The 16667-nt window shown below is 41.5% G+C and overlaps 1 protein-coding gene across 13 annotated transcripts in view; it reads left to right on the forward strand.

Annotated features, from left to right (window-relative positions):
* NRCAM (neuronal cell adhesion molecule) overlaps positions 1–16667 on the forward strand; it is a 282635-nt gene that overhangs the window by 104612 nt on the left and 161356 nt on the right. The window lies entirely within an intron of this gene.

Consider the following 16667-nt stretch of genomic DNA (forward strand, 5'->3'; position numbering starts at 1 on the left):
TCTCCTTGGCCAGTCTCTAGACCAGAGAATAACACTGAATTATTATTCATGTGTCCAATTGTGAAATTTCTGAAGAATAACATATATCGTACTTAGGTTTTTGTGCATGGGAATTTTTTTGCCCATCATATAGCAGAACTTCCCCAAATGCTCTTTTGCCAGTACATCCCTTGCATGAGATAGTTCACCCACTTCCCTTCCCAGTTCTAAACTTCTGGAAACTCTTCCTACAAAATCGAGCCCACACCCTTCCCCCTCACTTATTAATTACCCCAGTAGCTTCTTAATTGCTGGTTTTGCCTTTGATCCTCTCCCCCACAGCACACTGTTCCCTAAAATACTCTTTTTATCCTATCAGTCCCCTAAATGAAATCTTTCTGAGGCTCCTATTCCTTGCCTAAGAATAACAATCTCCTTAGTTGCTAGATAAGGCTTATGTCCTACCTCCCCCCGCCCCCCCCCCCCAACCCTCAGCCTCAGCTTGTCATGCTCTGATTCTGCTCTTTCTCTTCCTCTCCCCTGGAATTTTCCACTGTATCTCCTACACACACACACACACACACACACACACACACACACACACACCATCTCTGCTTGCAACAACAAAATTACACTGCAAGTCTTTTTTTTAAAAAGCCTAACCTATACTTGGTGCAGCCCAGCAGAGGAGATATAGCAGATCATAAAGTAGCACAATTGCAAGTATTAGCTAGGCATTTATTCATTTATTGAGTGACGTACTTGGTGTACGAAGATGGGTACAGAATGTTATTGCTAGCCGCAAGGAGCTCATTCCAGTGGGAGAGATGAATGCATAAAGAAAGAAACATACCCTCATAGAACATGGCGAGTGCGATGATTGAGATATGAACAGGATATGTATGTATGGGTTTGGGCGTGTTCGGGCAGAGCAAATAGGCAGGGCCAGGGCAGAGGGGTTCAGCTTGCAGGCGCAGAGAGCCAAGACGGAGATCAACCAAAAGCAGAGGTGTCAGTACCAAGGAGAGCTCCTCGTGCACGGAGCCTTGGGGCATTCTGCACATTTTTGGAAGCAGCTCAAAACTTTGTATGAGACTCTATCCTGAGAAGCAAGAGTTTCTGGCTTAAGGGAGCCCTTGTTAGACATAACCTGGATCCCTTTGTGTTAGGAAAATAATGCTTCAACTTATGAACTTGCAGGGTTTGAAGATTGGAAATTAGTTGAGAAACTCCTATCCTTAGAAGATCCTCTTGGATCAAATCCTCAGGGGCTGGTTTTCATTCTAGGATTTGAGATGGAAGCCAGGACTTTATTGGGACTTTTTTTTTCTTAGGCTTTGGGGGTTTGGTGCCTGACTCTTGACTAGTCTAGACATAATATATCTCCCCAGCCTCTTATACCATGTACCTGGCAGCTGTGCTGTTATTTAGGAATGCCTTACCGCCTCAAACGATGTTGCAAAATGTCTAGAGTAGCACAGTCCAATACAGAAATAGCCACATATTTAATTTAAAACTTTCTAGCATCCACTTTAAAAAGGGAAAGGAAACAGGTGAAATCATTATGTTTTACTTATCTCAGTAAGTCTAAAATGTTATTTCAATTTGTATTGAATATGAAACCATCCGTGAGATCTCTCACATTCTGTTCTTCCGACTAAATCTTCAAAATCCAGCATATGTGTGCTCATATAGCACATTTCATTGTGGACTGGCCACCTGTCAAGTGCTCAGTTGCCACGTGTGACTAGTGGCTGCTGGATTGGGCGGCACAGCTCTGGATGTCAGCGAGACTTGCGCACTTCCACTCTAGCCTTTCTGTCCCTTCACTTTTCCAAATGTCATGTAAAGACATAAAGGCCAGAAAGATACCATCGCTGTAAGAGGGGATATCAAACCAAGTACTTTCTGTACTCTGTTTACAAATAAGTAAGTGGTAGGATGAAAGAATGTTTTAAGCCTCAAAATAAATTTGTGTATTATTTTTTACATTTCTTAAATATTCAAATAAAATATGCACCAAAAGATGCATTTCATTTTTTTTTTAATTTGAGAGAGACCACATGAGTGGGGGAAAGGGGAAGAGGGAAGGAGGGAGGAAGGGAGGAAGGGAGGGAGAGAGGGAGAGAGAGAGAATCCTTAAGCAGGCTCCATGCTCTGCACAGAATCCAATGTGGGGCTCGATCCCACGACCCTGAGCCCAAATCAAAAGTTGGATGCTCAACCAAGTGAGCCACCTTGGTGCACCGTAAAAGACTCTTATACAATTGAGAGAACATATTTTGTATTAAGGGGTTGAGTTAATTAGTTTTTAATGATAAATTTCAATTACAGACAGTAGTGTTGACTTTCTTTTATGAAAAACTGAGCAATAACCACTTACTTTTTGTTATACTATGGTTTTGTAAACTGTGTATTTAAAAAAAATTTTTTTTAACGTTTACTCATTTTTTGATAGAGACAGAGCGTGAGTGGGGGAGGGGCAGAGAGAGACAGAGGGAGACACAGAATCCAAAGCAGGTTCCAGGCTCTGAACTGATAGCACAGAGCCTGACGCGGGCCTCAGACTCACAGACTGTGAGATCATGACCTGAGCTGAAGTCGGACGCCTAACCGATTGAGCCACCCAGGTGCCCCAATAAACTGTGTATTTAAAAAAAAATGTTTATTTATTTATTTTGATAAAGAGTGGGCATGCGTGCAAGCAGGGGAGGGGCAGAGAGAGAGAGGGAGACAGAGAGAATCCCAAACATGGGATTGACATGGAGCTTGATTTCAGGAACTGTGAGATCATGACCTAAGCTAAAATCAAGAGTCAGATGCTTAACTGACTGAGCCACCCAGGCGCCCCTTAAACTGTGTATTTTTAAAAAAAAGTCAACCTGGGGACACCTGGGTGTCGATTACGCCTCTGACTTCAGCTCAGGTCATGATCTCCCAGTTTGTGAGTTCGAGCCCCACGTCGGGCTCTGTGCTGACAGCTCAAAGTCTATGTCTCCCTCTCTCTTTGCCCCTCCCCCACTCATGCTCTTTCTCTCTCTCTCAAAAAATAAACATTAAAAAAATTTTTTAAAAATCAACCTAATGGAATTCACCAGCTAGTTGACCATGTAGTGAGTAGAAACATGGATGAATGAATCAATGACAAAATACTTATTCTGTACAGATATGTTTAATAGCGAGGAAAACTAATGCTAAAGAGGATAAAATTCCTCCTTTCCCTGAAAAAATGAACAAGTCTACTGTGTTTGGGGGAGGGAGTGCTAGAGATTGGAGACTGAAACTTTGATTTTAGGTCTGCCACGACTAAATTTTAGATTCTTAAACAAGTAAATCAGTCTGTCTAGACCTCAATTTCCTCATCCACAAAATAAAGGTATTGGGTGGAATATCTCTGAATTCCTTCCACTCCTAAGTCAGGTTGACTGTGCCTCGTAAATACATTCTTCATCTGTTGTCTCCTCTCCACCTCGTCATCTCTGAACGACCACAGCCAGTCTTCTTGCAATTTCTGGAATCTTCCCGGCCCTCCACACTGCTGCCAAAGAAATCTTTCTAAAAAAAAATCTCATCATCTCGTGCTTCATGTCCATAGCAGTTGGCCCCACCTGCTTTTCTCTGCTCCCCAGTTTGGACTCCTGGGCTTCCCCTACACATCCCCGGTTTTAGCTTTATGGGACCAGTGCAGCTGCCAGTGTGTGACTTAGGTTTTGGGACTGTCTTTGTCAGCTCTGGCTGCTATAACAAAATGCCACAGACTGAGAGGCTTAAGCAAGAGAAATTTCTTTCTCACAGTCGTAGAGGCTGAGTCCAAATCAAAGGGCCAGCTGATTTGGTCCCTAGTGAGAGTTTCCTCGTGGTTTGCAGATTGCTGCTTTCTTGCTGTATCCTCTCTCACATGGCCGGAAGAGAGACGATCTCTCTTGTACGTCTTTTTATTTTATTTTATTTTATTTTATTTTATTTTATTTTATCTTATTTTACTTTATTTTATTTTACTTTTTAGAGTTTATTTATTTGTTTTGAGAGATAGAGAAAGTGTGAGCATGGGAGGGGCAGAGAGAGAGAGAGAGAGAGAGAGAGAATCCCAAGCAGGGTCAGCACAGAGCCCGATGTGGGGCTAGATCCCGCAACCATGAAATCATGACCTGAGCCAAAGTGGGACGTTTAACCGACTGAGCCACCCAGGCACCCCTCTCTTGTATGTCTTCGTATAAGGGCACTAATCCCAATCATGAAGGCTCCACCCTCGTGACCTAATTACCTCCCTAATGTCCTACCTCCAAATACCATCACACTGAGGAATCAGGCTTCAATCTATCAAATTGGCAGGAGTTGGGGGGAGGGGGGCAAAGTATTCAGTCCATAGCAGGAATCAGCATTCAAGGAGATTTGGGGAATAATTAATTGGTCACTATTATAAAAAGTCCAACATATAATTCACTATTTCATAATGATGTACATGTCATTTTTGGACAGCTTCATAAGGCAGGTTTTCCTTATTTGGGGACAAAAGTCTTTCCATGGAATTCTGGGGATTTTGTACTAGATTTAAGATTTATAACCACCTAGCCAAACACCTCCCTGAATAATTGAGGAAGTCCTAACCCAGAAAGGTAGAGTAGCTTGCCAGGACAGCACAGCTCATGAAGGTTCGTAACTGAACCTGGAATCCAGACTTTTTCATATTTTCATTTCAGTTTGCTTTTATGTCCATTTTTTATAACAACAGTAAAAACAGATCAGTTTTTCCATTTGAATTCACCTTCCTTATTCCATTTTTTTCCTTCTTTATAAAACAAAATCTGTTGGGCCCACATTCCCCGTCTCCAGTTCATCAGGTGCTGCTAATTTGTTTCATTAACTTCCCTAGATTGAGGGACACCTGGGTGGCTCAGGTGGTTAAGCATCCAACTTCCTCTCAGGTCATGAACTCATGAATTTGTGAATTTGAGTCCCACGTTGGGCTCTGCCCTGACAATGTGGAGCCTACCTGGGATTCTCTCTCTCTCTCCTCTCTTTCTCTCTCTCTCTCTCTCTCTCTCTCTCTCTCTCTCTCTCTCTCTCTCTGTCTCTCTCTCTGTCTCTCTCTCTGTCTCTCTCTCTCTCTCCTCTCTCTCTCTCTCTCTCTGCACCTCCCCAATGTATACATTCTATCTCAAAATAAATAAATTTTTAAAAATCTTAAAAAATAACAACAACAACAAAAAGACTTCCACAGATTGAGGCTCATCCTTTTCTCTGGATAGAGTCAAAATCAAACCTTCCTTCTCAGCTTCTCCTTCATCTTTATTCTTTACTTTGTCTAATTAAAGACAGCAAAATGGGTACCCTGATTTCTAAAATGCATTTTTGTTGAGAAGTAAGCTTAAGACCTTATTGCTCAGACCCAGCTTCTGATGGTCTGTGTCTCCTTTGATTTTTCTCAACTATAAAATGAGAAAACTAAGCTAAATAGTTTATATAGCTCCTCCCACTACAAATTTTTTTATCCATACCCAACATATAGTCAACAACCCTGAAAATGGTACATTTCACATAATAGTCTTTCCATAACTATTTAGGGAATTGGTATTTATCGAACAGAATGTCAGTAGAACTAAAGAGTATGAGTAGTTTCTTGAATTTTACTATAAATTGGCCTGAACCTCTGCTACTTTAGGATAGCAATATGTTCTGTGACTTTCCATAGCAGGGAGAAGAGAATTATGGAAACGTCAGAGATGTTGAGCAGTTTTCCACTCTAACACAAAATGTTTGATTTTTATTATTATTTATTTTTATTGTTAATAAGTTACTGGAACCACCCCTTCTTAAGAGTTTTATGACTTATTTAGGTAAACTAAAATTGTGTCTTAATTTGGAGAGTAATCTGTTTAACGGCTTGAAATTATTTGTTTATAATTACTTAAGAGATACCTTTTTTTAGGTAAAAATGATTCTACATTTAATTTTCTCTTTAAGTTTATTTATTTGACAGCAAGCAAGTGGGTGAGGGACAAAGAGAGGGAGAGAGAGAATCCCAGGCAGGCTCCACACTGTCAGCACAGAGCCCAACTTGGGGCTCAAACCCACAAAACTTTAAGATCACGACCGGAGCCAAAACCAAGAGCCAGATGCTTAACTGACTGAGCCACCCAGATACCCCTTCCATTCAGTTCTTTCCTTGAATTTTCAGTGTTTCTGGAAAATTTTTAAGATGTATCAGGATGTGGGGCACCTGAATGGCTCAGTCGGTTAAGCGTCCGATTCTTGGTTTTGGCTCATGTCATGATCTCACAAGTCCTTGGGATGGAGCCCTATGTCTGGCTCTGTGTTGACAGCACAGAGCCTGCTTGGGATTCTCTCTCTCCTTCTCTGTCTCTCTCTGCCCCTCCCCCACTTGCTCTCTCTCAAAATAAATAAATAAACTTAAAAAAAAAAAAAAGTGTACCAGGATGTGGGGGAGTGTAAGTGCAATGGGCCTCCAGAGAATTAGATGGGTTTCTCATATAAAATCCTTCAGAACATTTTTAAACTTCTAGGGAACTTTAGAAGGATCTGGAAGACTGCATGATTGGCTAGCACAATATTGTGGGGAAGACAAATCAGGAAAATCTTGCGAGGTTTAGTATATATGCACTCAATACCTAGGATTTTTAAAAACTCGATGTAAAATACTGTTTGAAAGACAGTTTTAGCTGTTAATTCCTGCAGATCGTCTAAAATCAGCTAATCTCTCTAGTTTGCACTTTTTCAAGCCTTCCGTGCTTTTCGTTATTGTATTTTTGTAAACACTGCATCCTTTCTTCTGAGTACATACAGATGGATCCAAACATACCAAATGACAGACTCTCTACCACAGAAAGCTTCAAATTGGATTAGACAGCTGGGAAGGGGCACTTGGAGGGAGGAAGAAGCTTAAGGTTCCCAGTCATGGATTGCCTGCCTCAGTTATGTAAATGAATTGGGTGGTATCAGACAACCTTTTACATATGAGTAATTAACTAGGGAAAATGAGGTCAGCAAAAACCTTGAACTAGAGAGAGATCATTGCAGTGAAGCAGGGGTCATGGGCCGCAAGCAATTCATACGGAGCACGACAAAATGGGTCTAAGGGTTGCCTTTGTGTGCGAGGTCATTTCAAATCAACTAGAAGGGAGAGAGGCATTTTCAGAATGAGGGTCTTGATTTCAAGGTAGATCATTGAAAATATGCTTTTGTTCTTGGTATTAATCCCCATCGAACGTAGCCCCTTGTGCTGCCTGTGGAAAACGGAAGGAGGAAGAAGAGCTAAGCCAGGGAGGGAGCCGGCGGGCCATTAAGAGAGATGTTGAGTCACGCATCACCCTATGTGTGAGCTGTGATCTCTCCCAGGAATGTAATAGGACGTGTGGGGGGACACTGCACAGCCCTTTTATAGCAATACTTAGATTTCTGTACTGTGGCTGGAGGAAACAATAAATCCGAAAGCCACCGAAGAACATTTTGCTCATGACCGCTCTGGAATGGGTTCTAGGGGGACATCCGTGGGGACTTTTGTGGGAGGTACGCAGCTGGGCACTTGCCGCATCTGAAGGGTGGAGGAGAAATCGAAAGAGTTAAATCTCAAAATTACTTTCCCTTCTTTGGCCGCCGGCCAGCCAGCCCCCTGTCTCGGCAGTGAAAACTTAAAAACAAAACAAAAACCGAACAAAAAAGGCTGGTGGAACAGATTCAAGGGACGCGAACCGGCCAGGTGAGGAATCGAAAGGGGGAGGTCGCCACTCTCTTGTCTTCAGCTTTCTTCATATGTTATGAGGAAGCAAACAGAATCTCCTCCCCTCTCCTCTTCCTTCCTCTCTCCTGTCCTGTGAAGGGAAAGACGTCACTGGTGGAAGCATTTATTGCCTCATAAAGCCAGTTTTGAGTTGAATGGCGTGGTCAGCGTGAGGTTTAATTCAGATACTGACATGATGACACCTGTGAGCTGAAGGCGTTCACGCCGCACACAACACGAAGGCTTGCCCACAGAGTCCAGTTTCCTTGCTGTGTGATGTTCAGCAAGTCACTTAACCTCTCTGACTCTCAGCATCCTCTTCTGTAAAGTGGCGGCAGGAATAGGAAATACCTCATCATGTGATTGTGAGGATTAGATGAGTTAATAGAGGGGCGCTTGGGTGGCTCAGTGGGTTGAGCGTCTGACTCTTGATTTCGGCTCAGGTCATGATCTCACAGTTGGGGGAATCAAGCCCCACATTGGGCTCCACGCTGAGGCTACTTGAGATTCTCTCCCTCCCTCTCCTTCTGCCCTTCTTCCCCACTTGCATGCGCACGTGCTCTCTCTCTCTCTCACTCAAAACAAATAGAATAAGTTAAATAAGAATTAAATTAATCATTCAGCCAGGTCACGATCTCGCGGTCTGTGAGTTCGAGCCCCGCGTCAGGCTCTGGGCTGATGGCTCGGAGCCTGGAGCCTGTTTCCGATTCTGTGTCTCCCTCTCTCTCTGCCCCTCCCCCGTTCATGCTCTGTCTCTCTCTGTCCCAAAAATAAATTAAAAACGTTGAAAAAAAGAATTAAATTAATCAGTAAACACCACCTTTTATTACAGAATCCTGACCCCATAATCAAATTTCCCCAATTTCTAATTGGTCTCATTTCTCATTCCCCATCTTATATGTAATATTAACTATATCAGAGGCATCCCATTTTATCATTCCTTGCTTACTAGATACTGTTTTATTTTTATTTTAAAATAATTGAAAGAAATCCGATAGGAGTCTGCTGTTTGGTAGGAAGCCTTTTTTCAGGTGTCTGTGAGCCACTCATGGGCACAGCTGACCAGTGTCCATCATGCCTCAGGTTAGATTTCTCATCTCAGCAGGATGGTGATCTGTTCATGCCTGTCACCTTCCACGCTGATCACAGATGACAAAGCCCAGTACTGATAAGCTCTCTTTCCTTCGCAGGCCAGGTTCTGTCCCTCCCTATCACCTTTTCTTATCCTGTTTTTTTCCCAGACACGGGCAAACATCTCATCAGTTTCCTATTTCTCTGTGGATATTTCATTACTTTAAAAAGGATGGCTTTGTGTACGGTCATCAGCTTTAGAAAGGCTAACTAGAATATACATTATATTTGGGGATATGGTTGTGAATAAAAGGACTCAAGGCGCAAATACGTTTTTATCCAGAACCATCTATAGCTACCTATAGCTGTATATAGATATAGATATATTTATGCACACACATACATATAAAATAATAGATATGCAATGAACTTGGAAAGAATAAAGCTAATGGAGAGTGCCAGAGAAAGGAGATCCAGGTAAACAAAATTGCTTCCAGTTTTGTTTTTCTATTTTGTTATTTCCATGGTGCTGTTTTTTTTTCACTAAACTTCTTTTTTCTATTTCCTTTTTCAATTATTAAATAATAAATAAAGGAAAGATAAGGTAGAGAGGATTTGTATGATAAATATTAGGAAAATAAGCGTGATTCGGGGAAGTAACAAAATTTTAAAAGAATTTATAAAATGGGCAGGTGAGCTATACGGTGACTATTAAAAGTTAACATTATTAAGCATTTGCTAATAAATAAGATAATGCTTTGTGTGTACTGTAATATTGTTTCCTCAAGACTCCGCGAGGTAGACTGCTACCCTTAGGGCCATTTACAACTGGAGAAAGTGAACTTAGAAGAGGCACAAAGGTGTAAGGTTATGAATGAGTGAGGGGACAGGGCCAGAGTGTGAACCCAGGGCAGGCTGGCCCCAGAGTTCTTTATCACTGTGCCCCTTTATGATTATATAGAATAAATGAGCTGAAAAGGAAATGGAGACATGACAGAATAACTGAGGAAGAAGAAAGTTCTAGTGGCAAATGTCTTGATGGAGATGCTGGAATGATGGAGCGGGTGTTACAGGGAAGACAGGAGGTGAGGAGGAATGGGCGGGGGGCGGGGGGGGCGGTGCGGCAGGGAAAGAAGGGCCCGGAGCCAAGGCCTCATTATTCACGCTAATCAATATGTGAGGAGGCAAAGACGGTCCCACTGGAATTTAACGAATATTTTTCTCACATTGTGTGCGAGTTCACATACAGAAGCGGATGCAGGAAAACACAGCCATATTCAGACATTCACTGGCTGGTCTAACAGTTAATAAGTACCTGCTCTGTGCGAAGCATGGTGTTTGGTGTTAGAGTTAACAGAAAATAGCTTATGACTCAAGATGGGAAGAAGACAAAATGGCCTTTTTCAAAAGCTAAAGTCAAGGTGGCAAATGTAAGAGAAGGGCTAGATGATAAGGTCTAAGGGCAGAGGGGCTCTTCTCTGATACGACTGTGCCCCTCGGTTAAATTGTTGTGGGGGCCAATAGATTTGCTCTTGGTGTTGATGGAAGGGAAAGATTTAAACAAAGGAAGAGGAGTGAGGGACAAATCCCAAGAGTGGTGTTTGGAAACAGAGTCAACAGAGGGGCAAAGCTGGACCGAGCCTGGCATGGGGTGGGGGTGGGGGGCTGGACCCTAGGCCTGTGTAGATGGAAGGGCCTGTGGGTGTTTCGGACTCATGGAGTCACAGGTAGGGGCTGGATTGTAAAGAATGTTGAAAAACAAACTAGGGATTTTACTCCATAGACAACGGAAGTCTCCTAGCATTCGGGTAATACATTGGTGTTTGGGAAGATGAACATGTCTGACATCTGTTGAAAATGGCCAAAAATTGTTAAGAGAATTTACAGTACAGCAACATTATAAAGGTTGCCACATATACTTCTGGTCGCACTGGAAATATCGATGTTGCCATTTAAAAAATAATGTGGGGGGCACCTGGGTGACTCAGTGGGTTGAGCGACTGACTTTGGCTCAGGTCATGATCTCACGGTTTGTGAGTTCGAGCCCCACGTCAGTCTCTGTGCTGACAGCTCAGGGCCTGGAGCCTGCTTTGGATTCTATGTCTCTCCTCTCTGCCATTCTCCTGCTCATGCTCTGTGTCTCTCTGTTTCTCAATAATAAATAAACGTTAAAAATTTTTTTAAAATGTGGGATGCACACCCATAAAGATGTTTCCACTTCTATTTAGTTTAAGAAAAAAAATTTCAATTTTTTTTAATGCTTATTTATTTTTGAGAGAGAGGGGGGCAGAATCTGGAGCAGGCTCCAGGCTCTGAGCTGTCAGCACAGAGCCCAACACGGGGCTGGAACTCACGAACTGTGAGATCATGACCTGAGCCGAAGTCAGATGCTTAACTGACTGAGCCACCCAGGTGGCCCTAGTTTAAGAAAAAGTTTTCAGAAATCCTTGGTGTCTGATGATAATTTGTGTTCCCTTGAAATTATAATTCTGAATCCTGTTAGTATTACAAAAAATATTGATAAGCTTCAAAAATTAAAAATTTCAAGATTGCAACTTTGTTGAAATTACCCACGTGTTTTGGACAAGAACTGTAAGGAAACCCTTATATATTGGAGATGGGGGATTGTGAAGAATTTTATTAGTGTTTCCTATAGTGTGGTCTAAGAAAAAGACAGATGAGTGATGAATAGGAGGGATTGTGGCAGAAAAGGTAAAAGCCGTTGAAAGAATTTCATTGACCTTTTAGGGACTCTTGGGTTCTTAAACTTCCTATTGCACGAACAATTGGTACTTAGGGATTTCTGAATTCTCTTGGGGTAGGGTTCCATAACTTTCAACAGATTCATAAACTCGTTCATGACTCATCCAATGCTTGGATGACTAAAATAAATCTAAGGGAGTCTGGTTGTGAATGAACCCACCAACATCATTGTAACAGCAGTAATGAGAGCATCCGTTAAGAATTTTTCTAAGAGGTGGTGCTTTGTACAGTTCAGAAAAGATTTGAAAATATGTGATTAAAAAGATCTCTTTCAGCTGGGGTGATTTTGGTGAATTTTGTTAGCATAGGATTATCAAACCTCTTTCTCTGTTATTTTTATGAATGAATTACTTCTACATTATTCAAATGAGGTTTTAGAGATCAGAAGTAATGTCATTTTGAAAAATGAACTTACAATACAGTATATTCTTATACAAAGGTATATTTAGGGGTGTGTGTGTGTGTATGTGTGTGTTGTGTGTGTGTGTGTGTGTGTTTACTAAATATATAACTAAGAAGAGGTAGGGGATTACTTTGATACTCAAATGCCTGTGAGGGGATGGGGAAAGGGGGAGAGGCCATTGCTTATAGCAACTGAAACTTCCAGAAAATGTTGATGAGTCTTGTTTTACAGCCGGTCCTATAAATGGAAATTACTTGCTCTGGGAACCCTGACTATATTTCTGTTAAATAATTTGAATGTTACAGGAACTGGTAAGTCCCAGGGAAGTAGTTAGGTCCATCATATGAAATTACTGATATTTGACCTTTGTGACCTACAAAGAGGCAATTTTATTTAGTTTGAACCCTAATACGTTTCCTATTCCTTACAACCTCCTTTTTTTTTCTGTTCTCATTTCTTTCCCTGTTGTTATATCCTTCCAAATTTCAGTTATGCTTTCATCGTTGCTATTCTTTGAATTGTTCAATAGATTTTCATGTGTATAAAGACTATTCTAATTAAGAAGACTTTAAATGCAGTGCAATTAGATATACATTTGAGGGGCGCCTGGGTGGCTCAGTCACTTGAATGTTAGGCTTCGGCTCATGATCTCGTGGTCCGCGAGTTCGAGCACCGCGTCAGGCTCAGTGGTAACAGCTCAGAGCCTGGAGCCCGCCCATGTTCTGTGTCTCCCTTGCTCTCTGCCCCTTGCTCTCTGCCCCTCCCCCACCCGCACTCTGTCCTTCTCTCTCTCTCTCTCTCTCTCTCTCTCTCTCTCTCTCAAAATTAAATAAACATTAAAAAATAAAAAAGATACATTTGAAATAAAATGCATATTTTGACACATATATGAATAACCATAAAATAACTCTATATGAAAGCACTATGGGGATATAGTGTACGAGAAATTCTGGTTATTTTAGTACTCTTGTTAAAGGTATCAGAGCTTTTGACCACTTTCATTTGCAAAAACTCTTTTCTTACAGAATCGTTCTTAATTGTAATAATACTAGAGTTCCTTTTTAAAAGCGGTGGCTTGTAAAATCTGTCCATACTCAAAATAAGGGTCAGGAGTGAGAGGGAGAGGAGGATTGAAAGAAAGAGAAAGTGCGGGGTGAGAATTAGTGAATGTTTTGTTGGTTTCGTTGGTGCACAGATTCAAAAAGAGTAGCAGTGTCGGCTGGTCTCTTGAGATATCGAAAAGTACACAACTCGCCACAAAAACATTTTCTCTCAGTCTCCCTCCTTAATTCAGCCTCGTGATGCCTTTCTAGAATCTTGGCGTTGTGACTATCAGCAAATTATAAAAAAGCACTAGGATGCCAGTCTGCTGTGCCATCAAATTATCTGTTGGATTCCTGGGTCTCTGTACTGTATTTACAGAAACAGATGGCTCTTAATGACACTTTCACCAAATGACAGTGCCACTTAACTTGTCTCCACTCTGCAGATCCACATCCTTGAGAAACATGCCCGGTGATGCCTGTGACCATGTGGGTATGGCACAGTATTTCAGAGTGAGGGAAAGAATTACTCGGTTAACTCATTTTTTTCCCCACCCAGTTCGTAGGCTACTTCAGCAAGATTCTTTATTTCTCAATCAGCTAAGTGACCTCTTTTTTTTTTTTTTTTTTTTTTTTTTTTTTTAGTTCCTATAAAGGAATTCAAAAGAAAAGCATCTTTCAAAAGAAAAGAACTTACAAAATATTTCAGAAAGCTGGCGGTGCATGTGAACTGGGTCAAATATAAAAGCCTGCTAAATAATGACAAAAACAAAGATCATGAAAGTAAACTAATACTTCAGGGTACAACTCTTGCCTTCTGGAAGAATACTTGAATCCTGTTCTCATTTCCTCATTCATAGATGATATCAGATTTATTGTTATTTAATACACACACGTGCATACAGCATCTACTATGTGCCAGGCATTGTTCTAAGGGACTTAAAAACATTAACTCATTTAATCCTCTCAGCAGCTCTACGAAGAAGGTGCTATATTATCTTCATTTTACAGATGAGGAGACTGAGGGACTGAGGTTGAATATGCATCATACATATTTTTTTTGAGGATTTAGGTATGTTTTATTTCACATATATGCAGACATATATTTCATAAACATGTTTATTTCATATATGCATATACACATTCATATTTATTGCATGTGCAAATGCATAGCATCATGTACATTCATAATGCGTCTACACACACATTATGATATTTAGAAGTATAAAATCTGTAACTTTTACAGTATAAGTATAAAAAGTAATTTTTAAAGACGGAAAATTTCCAATTGTATCTATTCAGATCAAAAGTTAGATACATGATTTAGGTTTATATGAAGAGGTGTATCTTTTAAAAAGCACATCTAGGGGCTCCTGGGTGGCTCAGTTGGTTGAGCATCCGACTTCGGCTCAGGTCATGATCTCGCGGACCGTGAGTTCGAGTCCCGCGTCGGGCTCTGTGCTGACAGCTCAGAGCCTGGAGCCTGTTTCGGATTCTGTGTCTCCCTCTCTCTGACCCTCCCCGCTTCATGCTCTGTCTCTCTCTGTCTCAAAAATAAATAAATGTTAAAAAAAAAAATTAAAAAAAAAAGCACATCTAGGGGCTCCTGGGTGGCTCAGTCAGTTAAGTGTCCTGACTCTTGATTTAGGCTCAGGTCATGATCTCACGTATCTCACGTATCTGACGTATCTCACGTGGGCTCGAGCCCTGCATTAGGCCCTGCACTGGCAGTGAGGAGCCTTCCTTGGATTCTCTTCCCCTCTCTCTCCCCCTTCTCTCTCTGCCTCTCTCTCTCTCTCAAAATAAATAAATAAACTTTTTTTTTTTAAAAGCTCACATCTAAACATTTTTATATACTTAAAATGGGTAATAAGTCATAGCATGTAGAAAGGCAGTTACACGCCAGTAGTGGATAAATCTGGACGACGTGGGAGATTGAATTAGGGGAACAGAAAGCAGAAGGCGTCCTTTGGTGCTATAAGTCACCTCACCTGGTCCCCATGATGGGAACTACATGTTTGCTAAGCAGGATGGCAGGAGTTAATAGCCTGAGGAGTGGAAAATGAAATATCCCGAATTCGATTTCTGAAGACCGAGCTGGTCTTGCGGAAGGAGCAACAGCTGTCGACTTCAACTTTTCCGAAGAAAAAAATACAGCACGGTGAAAGCAGTCTCAGTGGTGCTGTTGTAAAGTGGAACTGCACCCATTCCCATCATGACAGGACAGATTTGCTCGTGGATTTTTGAGGAGCCTGTTAAACCCCGTGCCTCCGTTTCCCGAAAACTGTTCCGAGTGGCCCACTGAGTCGCCCCTGTTGAAGAGTAACAGGTCACAGTGGGAGACAGAGGGAGACGTGGGCAGGCAGCAGCATTTAGCGTTTAATGGGTCTGAGGCTGGCGTGAAGCAGTGTGCCGAAATAATTCTGATTAGGCTCAGTCAGTCAAGCTGCATAATTAGACTCCTCTCTCCTCCATTCAGCCCCGGACCGTGAGGAGCACAATCGCAGTTTAAAGCCCCCTTTTAAGTAGTCCTCACACTCTTCTCCAAAATACAACCTTCTTTCAGATTGCTGCTTGAGCCTGTTTTTTTGTTTTTGTGTTTTGTTTTTTATATACCAGTGGGAATGACTAACTGGGAAAAGAAAAGGTTGTGTTAACATATTAATAGAGAGACACAGGCGCATTCTCCTTCCCAGTGGGAATGTTTAAATTTTTAAGAGGCACTCCAAAGAAATGATTGGGGAATACCAAAAGGTGTAACAAATCTAAATCCTAGTCCCCAGCCTGGTTTCCGCTACCAGCAGTGTGTGCCGTATTGGTTGGTGAAGCATCTGGTTATCTTGTTCCTGATGAGTGGGTACCACCAGTAACGCATTCAGAGCAGCAGGTAGGTAATTGGGAGGAAATAACTCTAGAGGCTTCCCTGCCTCTGCTTGCTCCATCTTTTAAAAGAGCAAACAAACAAACAAACAAAAAACCGGAAAATTATTTCCTATTTTTAAAGCTTTTATGAACACAGTTCAAAACTAATCAGGACATTTTAAGCAGAAGCAGATGTGCAGAGATAGGACCCCGTCAGGATTCTCTGATGTCTCTACTCGGTTGGGTTTTGAAGGTCATGTGGCCATGGTTATTGTTGAACTCCTGACAATATGCTTTGAAGGAGATTGCGTTACATGTTGGTTCTGCTTTTGTGAGGAAAGGCATTATTCCCACCAGGTCTTAAGAAGTGCTGAAAAGAGCTTCGAAGAAATATAGCCACCCATTGTTCACGCCAGTCATTGTAATAAGCGGGGAACAGATTTTTAGGTTTGTTCTTAGGAAGCGAGGACCTTTAACTGAAAATATGCTAAATGGACGTTTTCTAAACTTGCGTCGTAGCCAGCGAATGACTTATAAACCTACTTCTCTTGAAGTTTTTCCAAAGAACCTTAAAGCCTGAAAAATAAACACTAGAAATTCAAGCAAAAACAGGTTGGCTTAAAGATTTGCGGCAACCCCCACAATGAGGTCCTCTTATATATCTAGTACGCTTTAGAACATCTCCCGCTACTTTCTTTGGGTCTTCTTAGCCTACAATATAACTCTGGCATATTTAGTACTGTAGTGAAAATACCTGCTCACTATTTACTATTTGTCTGTACGTACTTATGTGTCAATAACACCTAGC

The sequence above is a fragment of the Panthera onca genome, chromosome A2 (assembly GCF_046562875.1).
Source record: "Panthera onca isolate mPanOnc1 chromosome A2, mPanOnc1 haplotype 2, whole genome shotgun sequence".
Lineage (NCBI taxonomy): Eukaryota > Metazoa > Chordata > Mammalia > Carnivora > Felidae > Panthera > Panthera onca.